At 49.3% G+C, this 11112-nt stretch overlaps 1 pseudogene; it reads right to left on the bottom strand.

The window, feature by feature from the left end:
- Positions 1 to 964: 964 nt before the first annotated feature.
- LOC133766396 (tropomyosin alpha-3 chain-like) lies at positions 965 to 1680 on the bottom strand (annotated as a pseudogene).
- Between the last annotated feature and the right edge of the window lie 9432 nt (positions 1681 to 11112).

The following is an 11112-nucleotide window of genomic DNA, read 5'->3' as shown; positions in this document are numbered from 1 at the left end:
AAAAGTGCTCAGCCTCTAGTCCCACTGGAATCCCTGGGAAGAGGCAGAGACAGTTTGGTGAAGAAGACATGGGGGAGGGGTTTAAGGATAGAAGAGGTGAGTGGCAAAAGAAGAAAGTGGCCTTCTTCCAGTTAAGGATCAGCCCTCAGCCACACAGCAGACTCATAGAATGACAAATACCCTAAACAGCATTCTGGCCTCAGAATCAGCCCTCAAGGCATTCAGATCTGGCTAAAAAGCCCATGAGAGCGTTTCAGGCATGGAAAGCCAAGACACTGTGGCAAAAAATGACCTACATGAATGATCTCTGTGATTGAGGTCCTGGTGGAAAGAAGGGACCATCAAAGAAGGAGGTACCTTTCTCTGAAGGGAGTAGAGAACTTTCACTTTGACTATGGCATTGTATAAATAATGTCAGAGTTTGTGGACTCAGGAGGCTTCCATAGCCTTGGCAGCTCCCAACAAGAGCCTTGGCTGATCACTGATGTCATAAATAAGAATGTCAGTTGTTAAATCAACAACAGGAGTCACTGTGTGCTTGCTCCCCATGTAAGATCTCTGTCCTTAATGTGTTGTACTATGAGAATTAACAGTAAAACTAGTCTTCAAACAGTACTTTATACTTTGTGTGCCTGTGTGGGTGCAAACTGTTGAAATCTTTACTTAGTATAGAGTTGATCTCTGTATATAAAGATAATTAAAATGAATCTTAATGAAGATGGGATGGGAGAGGGAATAGGAGATGGGATGGTTTGGGGGTGGGAGGGCAGGCATGGGGGGAAGAGCTGATATAATCCAAGAGTTGTACTTATGAAATTTATATTTATTAAATAAAAGCTTTCCATTAAAAAAATTGCTTCAGGAAAAAAGATCAGCCCTCAGTGTAGAGGTCAGCGCTGGGCAGGCCGGCCTCAGGTGGGGCCGGGATCAGGGAGGAGCAGCGGCAGGGCAGAACTGGGGTGCTCTACCTCTCGTTCAGCTCAAGCAGAGTCTGGTCCAGCACCTTTGTGTACAGAGGTGCTCCTCTGTGCATTTCGGTTGCTCTTCCAGATCATCAGCTGTCTTTTCCAGTTGGCTACGGATCTCTCAGCAGATTCAGCACAGGACTTTGCCTCCTTCAGTTTATTGCTGAGAATCTTTATTGCTTCCTCATATTTGTCCTCTTTTTGAGAATATTTTTCTTCAGACATTTAAGGCTCTGGTCCACCAGTCTGATCTGCCCATCCATCTCTCAGCAGTGGGACTGCCAGCTCAGCCCCTTTGTGCCTTCCAAGCTCCTTCAATAATCGCCGATTTACACCTCTTCACACTTCCTGTCTGCCTCTTGGGCAACGTGCTTAGCTTCTCTGAGTTGGATTTCCTGGAGTTCCATCTTTTCTTCATCTTTTAAGGCCCAGTTTTCAATACCCCTCATGCCTCTCTCACTCTCAGCAGCAGCTTTGTCTGCTTCTGCAACGTTTGCCGGACAGTGGCCAGGTGCTCCTGAGCTCAGTCCAGCTCCTCTTCCTCCAACTGGATCCTACGGTTCAGCGAGGCCGCCTCAGCCTCAGCCTGCTCTCGGGCCCGCCTTTCTCCCTCCACTCCCGCTGAAGGCACCCGGCTCTCTCTGCATCAGCCGCCTGCTGCTGCAAAACCTGGATCTTGGGGCTTTACCGCCTTGACGGTGGTGATCCCAGCCATAGTACCCACCCGGCTGCTTCTCGTGCCCCGGGCTCTTGCCTCCTCCGCTCACCCTTTCACTTTCAATAAAAGCCTGTGCGCTCTTCATCCGCCCATCCTCATCATGCCTTCATACTTTGTTGACATGCTGTGCCACTGCGCTGGCCCAAATTCTCTAAACAACGGATCAGTCAGAAGTTCTAATAGAAAAGGTTTGAAATTCACTGATAATTGTGACATTTGTTCTTGTGGAGACCCCTCACTACCTTTGAAACACCGTGTTTCAGTTCCCCAGTATTCTGTTGCTAAACTGAATTTGGGAGTAATACATAATTATGATTGCCATGCTTTATAAGTCAATAGTTGTTTAGGGAGAGCTCATTCAAGAATTATCAGATGGAAACATTTAACATTGTTATATAGCAGAGTAATATCACCTTCACATTTAAATGTTATCAGCTATTAAGTTTAAGAACACAAGAAAAAAATATGTAATTATCTTGGAATAAATCTTCATGATTTTGGATCAGACAGTGGTTTCTTAGATAATAACATCACAACCGCAATCAACAGAAGAAGAAACAGAGAAACTGACTTTCAAAATTTTAAAAATACATTGTTTCAAAAGACACCATCAGCTAAGTGAAAAGACAGCAGAATGAGAGAAAATACTTATAAGCCATCCATCTGAGGGACTTGTGTCTAGAATAAAGAACTCAATAAAAGACAAATAACCACATTTTAAAGTGGGAAAATATCTGCATCGTACTTCTGCAATAAAAATTCAGAAATGACTGGTGAGCATCATTAGCACAACTCAACACAGAGAGAAGCAAATCAAAGACACAGAGAGAGCACTGGACACCCACTAGGAGAACTATAATTAAGGCAATGCTAGCAGGTTTTGACAAAATGTAGAGAAACCGGAATCCATGTGCATCGCTGGTGGGAATGTAAAATGGCACATCCACTGTGGAAAATGGTATCCCAGTTCATTAAAAAGTTAACTATAGAGTTAGCATCCTTGGCAACCTGACAATCCCACTACCAGGAATATACCTAAAGGAGAAAGAGATATACAGACAAAAACTTGTACGTGATGATCACACCACCCAAAAAGTGGAAACAACTCAAATGTTCAATAGATGACAGATAATCCAGATTCATTGCACTCATACAGAGGTCTTGTTTGGCAATAAAGAGTACTAAAAATGCTACCTGATTGAATCTTTGAAAAGTGAAAGTAGCCATTCCTAAAAGGCCACATACTGTGAGATCCAGTGTATATGAAATGCTCAGATCAGGCAAATCCTTGGAGGGCTGTGGAGGAGGCTAAGGGGGAACAGAGAGTGACCATGGCCTCTTTGGAGGTTGATGAAAATGTTCTGCATTTGGTTGTGATGATGATTGTACAGGTCTGGATATACTAAAAACCATGGCACTGTACACTCTGAATGGGTGAACTGTATGGCATGAAAATTATGTTTCTTTTTGTTAAGATTTATGTATTTGAAAGACAAAGCAACAGAGAGAGGGAGAGATACAAAGAGAAAGATCTTCCATCTGTGGCTGCAATGACTGGGGATGGGCCAGGCTGGAGCCAGGAGCAGGAGCTCCCTCAGGGACTCCCACATGGGTTTCAGGGCCTCCTATCACCTGGGCCAGCTTCTAGGCCCCTATCACATGGGCTAGCTTCTGCTGCTTTCCCAGGCACAGTAGCAAGAAGCTAGATAGGAAGTGGAGTAGCCAGGACTTGACCAGGTGCTTTGATATGGGAGGCCAGCATTGCAAGCGCAGCGTAACCCACTGCACCACAGCAATGGGCCCAAGAATTCTATTTCAACAAAGCTGTTCTTTGAAAAGTTGGGGGCAGGGGCCGGCGCTGTGGCACAGCAGGTTTAAGCCCTGGCCTGAAGCGCCGGCATCCCTTATGGGTGTGCCGGTTCTAGTCCCGGCTGCTCCTCTTCTGATTCAGCTCTCTGCTGTGGCCTGGGAGAGCAGTGGAGGATGGCCCAGGTGCTTGGGCCCCTGCACCCATGTGGGAGACCCAGAGGAGGCTCCTGGCTCTTGGCTCCTGGCTTCGGATCAGCTCAGCTCTGGCTGTTGGACAATCTGAGGATGGAAAACCTCTCTCTCTGTCTCTACCTCTCTCTGTAACTCTGTCTTTCAGATAAATAAAATAAATCTTTAAAAAAAAAAAAACCGGGGGCAGCGTTTGGTGCAGCAGTTAAGATGCTGCTTGGGATGCCCGCATCCTGTGTTCGAGTGCCCGGTTTGAGACCCAGCCCCTTCGCTCCTCTGCTCCTTGCTAATGCAGAGATGGAAGCAGCAGGTGATGGCCCAAGCACCGGGGTCTTTGCCACCCACGTGGGAGACCCTAACTGAGTTCTTGCCTCCTGGATTTGACCTGGCCAAGCCCTGGCTGTTGTGGGCATTTGGGGGAATGAAGCAGCAGATGGAAGATCTCTCTCTGTCTCTGTCAATGTCTCTGTCTTTAAAATAGAGAAGAAATTCAACATGGTCAAGGCCAAGTCCTCCTCTGTGCCCAGGGAAGAGCCCAGTCCAGCTGTCCTATTGTGGGAGTATCTTCCAGTTCATTCCAGAAGCCCCCTTCCCCTTCAATCACCTGTCTGTTTATGACGTGGCCTCCTTCACGGTGTAAGATGCGATGTCGGGGGGCGGGGGGCACTCTTGTGTCTCCTATTCTGACCATGTATATGTGGTTTGAATGAAATCTGTGACCTTTGCTGTTGCTAAATTCGTTGTTTATACGTAGTATTTGTCTATAGAAGACCGGGCGGTCTGCCTCTCTCATTTCCATCTTCCCCTCCTCCCCAAATGCTGTGCTGTGCTCCAGGCCTCCAGACCATCTCTTCTGAATTCTTACCGTCAGTGCTCACTAACAGTCTCCCCTGGGGATGCCCAGGCCATTTTTTCTGTATCTGCAGAGCCTGGTCCAGTTCCATCAACCTAGCCTGTGTTTGAACAATGGCAGTGGCTGAAATACCCTAACAGTTTCTATCTCTAGTACCTGGCCCTGGCTAGTGTTCCCATCATCATCAGATTATCCTTAGCACTTGCTATCACTGCTGCCCAGAAGCCTTGGCGATTACCCCAGCCAAGGAGGCCCTGACGCAGGCTGCATGGCCCTTTGGGAATTGCAGGCCGGCGAGGCTGACGGCCGGTTGGTATTGTGGAGCCCAGAGCCCATTCATTCGCTCAGCCTGGCAGGAGGTGGAGAATGACGTTACCTGACACAGCCCCGATCTGCCCAGCACGCAGATCCAGTGCCTGGAGAAGCACCGTGGATGGCTGCGCTAGTGTAGATCTGGCAGAGTGTCCAGGAGCTTGGGGGCCACCGAGCGTGCCAGGTTATCAGCACCCAGCACGAGGCGGGGGCGGGGAAGTGAGGTACCGGAGGTCGGGGAAGTTCTGCGCTCCCGGCCCGGAGTTTGATAACCTGTGCCAACTTGTGCTAAGTTACCCCTTATCTCTGCAGAGCTGCAGTATCTCAGCGCGTCAGGCCAAGGCTCTTCTGTGCTGGTGAGGTGTGCACAGCACTCCCCAGCCTCGCCTGCCTTTAGCTAAAACCTGTAGTGCTCAGGGACCCCCAAGGGACACCCTCCTCCTGGGAACCACCATCTCAGCATTCAGGACTGGCCACCGCCGTCCTCTTCTCTCTGGCCCCTGGACGCTGAGTCACTTGCAGATGGCCCAGGAGATGCAGCTGAGGGTGGGATGTGTTTTGGGTTGAAGTTTTCTGCTATTAGGGTACCCGCAGAGCAGATCTCCGCCCTTCTGTCCCGTGGCGCTCCGTGTCACCTGCTGCCATGTTTCAGAATTGTTCCACTGAGAGCTGTACCCCTTCTGGCTCCCTGCCTGTGCTTTTTAAGTCCAAACTGGATTCTGGTCCCTTTCATTTCTCTCCCGAACCTCTTCCCGCCAGAGCGAGCGTGGAGCTCACGGCCAGCTCTCGGCTGTTCCTCTACAGTCGTAAGCCTCTTCCTTGAGGCTCCCAGAAGATCCAGACGCTGTCAGTTTCCTAAGCAATGGCTTTGCCAGAAAATAAGTGACGTGAGGCCTGAGGGCCTTAGAGCTTTATAACAGTAAATCCAGCGGTGCTTGTAGATGTCCCTGCTCACCTTTGTGACTGCGGGTTGGCTGTCCTCTCTTCCTGTTTCTAGAATGTGGTAGAATGTAAGGTTGGGTGGGTGATTGTCCAAGCCATGTAAAATGGAAAATCACAATCACTTGATGTTCATTTAGTTTATTCACTGGGCAAGAATGAAGCCCCTGACTGGAGTTCAGCATTCACAACCCATCAGTTAAAATTCCCTTGTCCTTTCCTTACGGGGGAATAAAGAAGTTCGCAAAGCTGTCTCTGTACTGCAATGTTCCTAGAATTTTCTGCTGGGCCTCTTAGAGTTCCCTTGCATCTAATCAGTTATCACAACAACCTCTTAATTAAAGCTTTCACAAGCATCTGGCTTTGTCTTCATGATCTTTACGGGAACATCGCCCATATTTGCATTTGCAAGTTACATAATATTCAATTCGGTGGCATAATTGCTATTACATGTGCAGCTAACGTGAGCTGATTGGCGACAAGCACGCTACTGAGCAGACTAGCAGGTGTGGGAATGTGTGCAGCCACGAAGGCGGCCATAGTTGTGCGTGTCAGCAGGTCGTGGGCAGTGGCTCTTTGTATTTCAGATGACAGGGAGAGAGGCAGTCCGTCCGGAAGGTGGACTGACAAGCGCTGACGGAGCTGCTCCTGTAGTGTGTGCTGCTGAATCCAGACCCCACCCCGCTTTGTCCTGGCTGATCTCAGGCTCATGTTTCCACGGATGACTCTTGGTTCTGTGTGTCGTCTCCGTGAATAACGGCTGTTCACGAGAGCAGTCACTGCCTGTCTCTTGGAGAGGGAACCCTCAAGAAATGATGGGAGTTCCTGGCCTGGCTGGCTAGCCGTCAGGCTCTCACGAGCAGCACCGGGAACGGAGACACCTGTCTCAACTTCAAAAGTCCTTCACGGGAGCCTTCCATCCCCAGAAAGCATATGAAATATTTCACTTATCTGTGCTTTCTCCTGAGAAGAATTTTAACAACCTTTCTTGAATCCTTTTCTTTTAGAAGTGGAAGTTAGGTTTTTTTTAAGATTTATTTATTTTGGGGCTGGCAGGGAGAGTGTGATTGTCATCAGTGGGGTCAGGACATCCTCCGTGAATGGGGACGTCTGGGTAGGGAACTGAGTAACAATGAGCCATGGACAAAGCTGATGGAAATGTCGCTGGGAAAGGAGACTTCACGCTCAGAGGCTCGGAGGCAGCACTGTGCCTGACGTTGTCAAGAAGGCCGGCCTGGTTTCTGCAGACACAATCTGGTTCACATCTGGAGGACCCCTCTGGAGATTACAGACTCTGGGTGGCCAGCAGCAGGCAAAGGGACACTATTGGTAGCATCTCCTGAGCCTGGGACTAAAAGTGTGCACTTAGGTAGGACTTCATTTTTCATGTGTTTAGATTTTAAAAATGGAAATTTTCTATTGTAGAATTATTGCTTTTTATAAATATACTTAGAAAAGAAGAAGTAAAAGTCAGAAATGTTTTAAATTTTTAATATGTTTCATTTATTTGAAAGGCAGATGGGGGTAGGGGCAGACAGACAGAGATCTCCCATCCACTGGTTCACTCCCCGAATACCAGCAACAGCCAGGCAAGCCAGGCCAAAGCCAGGAGCCAGGAACTCAGTCCAGTTCTCCCATGCGGGAGGCAGGGACCCAGCTGTTTCAGCCATCATCTGCAGCCTGTTAGGGTGCACATCGGCAGGAAGCTGGAGTTGGGACCGAGCAAGGACTAGAATCCAGGTACTCCAATGGAGGGGGGTGCAGATGTACCAAGTAGCATCTTAACTACCGCCTCAAATGCCCAACCCACAAATCAGTAATGTTTAAGAAGAAATTTAGTTGATAGCAATTATACGGGGGCCACTTGAGAATAACGACAGCTAGCATTTTAATGTCTGTCCCTTCCAGAGTGACTTTATATTTCTCCAGAAAATGGAACCATATTGGAAAGCTTTTTCACTTGGTAATATATTGCAGACATCTGTCCTTATCAACAAAGGGCTATCTTACTACTATTACTGTTATTGGTAAGAGCAAGGGTTTATTTAAAGAAGTCAATAGTCTTGGGGAGAGAATGATCTCTGAATCTAAAATTATATTGTTCTTAAATGGAGTCTAATACTACCATTATATTTTATTATGATAAAGTATATATATATTCTTTTTTTAAGGAAATTAGCATACCCTAAATGTGTTCTGTGGACCTGCAGCTGCATCACCAGTGAGATTTAGGGATGTCCAATCTTGGAGTCCCTGTGGTTGGAGAAGCACTGGCAACCAGCAGAGTCTTCTACCCACAAAGGGGCTGTTACCTAAGGCTGTGTCGTGTTGTTTGATGCCAATCTCTCTATTTACCCTGCTTGGCCAAAATCAACTATTTTAATGACTTGGAGTATCATCTGTGTCTTGACATCTGTATTTGCAATCTGTTCAATGAGATCATCCATCTTTCTAGACATACATCTATCCATCATCCATCTTTCCCTCCTTCCATCCATCTTCTTCCAGATTCCCACAATGGCCCCCAGCTGGTGCCAAAACTGGGAGCCAGGTGCCCAGACCAGGTTTCTACAAGTGATTGGGTTCTTGCCTCCCATTGTGTGACAGGAGCCCAATCACTTGAGCCATACAGCTGCCTCCCAGGGTGTGCACCAGCAGGAAGCTGGAGTCATAAACACAGCCAGGTGTCAAACCCAGGCAGTCTGGTAAGGGGTGCACGTGTCTTAACTGCTATGCCAAAAGCTCACCCCTCTTTTAATTTTAAAGGCAGAAGACATGAAGATGAGTTTCAGTGCTTGGAGAGTTGTGTATGGGTGGCAGAGGCTGGGGCTGTGGAGGAAGGGGCTGAGAGCTGAGGTCCCTGGGGAGAGGAGGGACACGAATGGGCTGGTGACTCCTGGGCACGTTGGGCTTGGCCCTGGGAGAAGAACCATCCATTGTGGAAGGGCCAAGGAGGCAAGGCGTCAACGACGTTGGGAGTGGGGCAGGGGACGGAGCGAGAGGAATGGAAAAGCCATGCCTGCTGTGTTCTATTGCTGAGTCTTCCCACCAGCAGTGAAGTGGTGGAGGGAGAAGGCAGCCCTAGCACCTGCGAGGAAGAAGGGAGTGGAGCGTTGATGACCTGTGGAAGGACATGGGTAGTACCGAGGGGCTAGCTCCGTCAGAGATCTTTGTACATGGCATGTGCTCAAGTGCAGCCTGGGTACGGGCAGCATTATCCAGGGTCTGTGCAAGCAGACCATGTGCCCCATTAACAGGGAGTCAGGTGCTTTTGTCCCTTGGAGCTTCCTGTGGGGTGAACAGGGTTTAGTTCCCAAAAACTCATGTAGATGTTTAAATCCGAGAGTCCTGGATTGATGGTGGGCGCTTGGTACCGCGGTGGAGACTGAAGATGTGCCTGGGGGAGGTTGCTGGGATGGAGCTCCACGGCCGAGTCACGGTGGCCCTCTGCTTCCTGGCTCACCGTGGCCCTCCCCCCGTGCATTCTCATAGACAGCAGACCATGGGGTCACTCGATCTTTGAACCTCTGAAACACAGCCAGTGCAAGCCTTCCTTGCTAAGTAGCTTCTCTCAGGTGGTTCAGGTAAGTAATGAGGGGCTTGTTCTGTTTGCACGCATCTCAGCACTGGCTGTTGGCAACGAGCATCTCTTTCTTGCCAGCAAACCTCTGTTCCCCTTCTGATAACAGCACCCAGATTAAGCTTTCAGGAGACCTGTTTCCCTCATGCTCAGCCTGTGTTATGCGTGGGATTTACCCCACTCCTAATTCCAGGATGAGTTAAGATTGGCTTGAGCGAAGCATCCTGTCTCCTGGCCATAGTGGGAAGCTATTCTGCTCTGTCAGAACCGAGGAGGCAGCAGAGGTGTTTGCCAGTGCTCTTGGGAAAGTGAACCTGCTTCCTTCTCCTGTCTGTGCCGTCAGAGGACTGGATCAGGGGCGTGAACATGCACATCTGGAACTGCTGCTGCCATTTGGTATCATGAGGCATCCTGGGCGTCTCTCTGAGACGGGAACTCTAGGAGGTTGTGGCTGAGCTTGTCTGTGTGTCCTGAGTCCCAGGGGCTGGTGGCTCTAGAGCCTCTCTCCGTGCTGCCGCTGCCCTTGGCTCCTCTTGCAGCAGAAACCAGGGCCACACAAAGAGCATTAAAACGTGCTGCTGCTGGGACCACCCCTGGCTCCGGGGCGATCAATGCCCACGAGTGGGGTCCAAGGAACTGGCTTCCAGTTCCCAACTGAAGTGGCCTTGGCAGTCCTGCAGGCGAGTTGATTCTGAGCAGAACCCTGCTCAGATGGGTGTGGGGCTGAGTGCACTGGCAGCCCTGCTTTGTATGGGAGCTGACAACAGCCTCAGCCGCTGGGTTTCCTCATCTCACACATCAGTGTGGACTGAAATCAACACCTTACCGTAAATGTGTTAGAGAGAATGGGGGTGCGCATTCGGCACATTGGCTAAGTCGCCATCCACATTCTGTGTCTGAGTGTCTGGTTCAAGTCCCAGCTCCCCCGCTTCTGATCCAGCCTCCAGCTAACGGACACCCTGGGAGGCATTAGGTGATGGCTCAAGTTCTTAGCTCCTGCTGTCCATCATGCAGGAAACCCAGATTAAGTTCCAGGCTCCTGGCTTTGGCCTAGCCTGGCTTTGGCTGTTATGGGTGTTTGGAGAGTGAACCAGTGGATAGAAAATCTCTGTCTCTGTCTCTCTGCCTTTCAAATTAAAAAAAAATTATTATTATTTTTAGAGCAGGCAGAGGGGACCTTATGTTGTAAGCAGATACTTGAATTTGTTCTACCTGTAAATTGGTGTTGGGAATGGCTAGAAGAAATTAGGGTGTGATGAAGTCAGAACATTGCCAGTGTTGTTGGGCTGTGGGAGTTTTTACTGCGTTAGGATACACAAGATTTCAACCGTTCATTTTCCCTGCTCCTGATGCTCAACTGGTCTCCTTTTCTCTAAATAAACTGCAGACTGAGCTGGAAGCCACAGTTAAGTGAATTAACGCATCATGTTCATCATGGCTTTGGCTGTGTGGCCCCGAAGAGAAACCTTGTGAGAGTTCTGGAGTCACTTGTTCATGCACCCGTGCTGCCTCCGCCTGCCACCTGGCACCCCACAGCCCATGGGACTTCCTGGGTGGGTGGGAGGAGCCCCTCGCTGCGTCCTGCTGCCCTGTGGCCTGCCTCTCCAGCCGTTGGAGACCAAGCTGTGGCTTCCTCCAGTGGGACAAGAGTTTGTGGAAGCCGCTGGTGCCTCTGGCTTTCCCAACCATCCAGGAATGACGTGAGCACAGCAATCTGGCAAAATCCATGGCTCACAGGTTCTCAGAG

This window comes from Lepus europaeus, chromosome 9 (assembly GCF_033115175.1).
Source record: "Lepus europaeus isolate LE1 chromosome 9, mLepTim1.pri, whole genome shotgun sequence".
Taxonomy (NCBI): domain Eukaryota; kingdom Metazoa; phylum Chordata; class Mammalia; order Lagomorpha; family Leporidae; genus Lepus; species Lepus europaeus.
The sequence above is the reverse complement of the archived record's forward strand: the minus strand, read 5'-3'. Positions and strand labels throughout refer to the sequence as shown.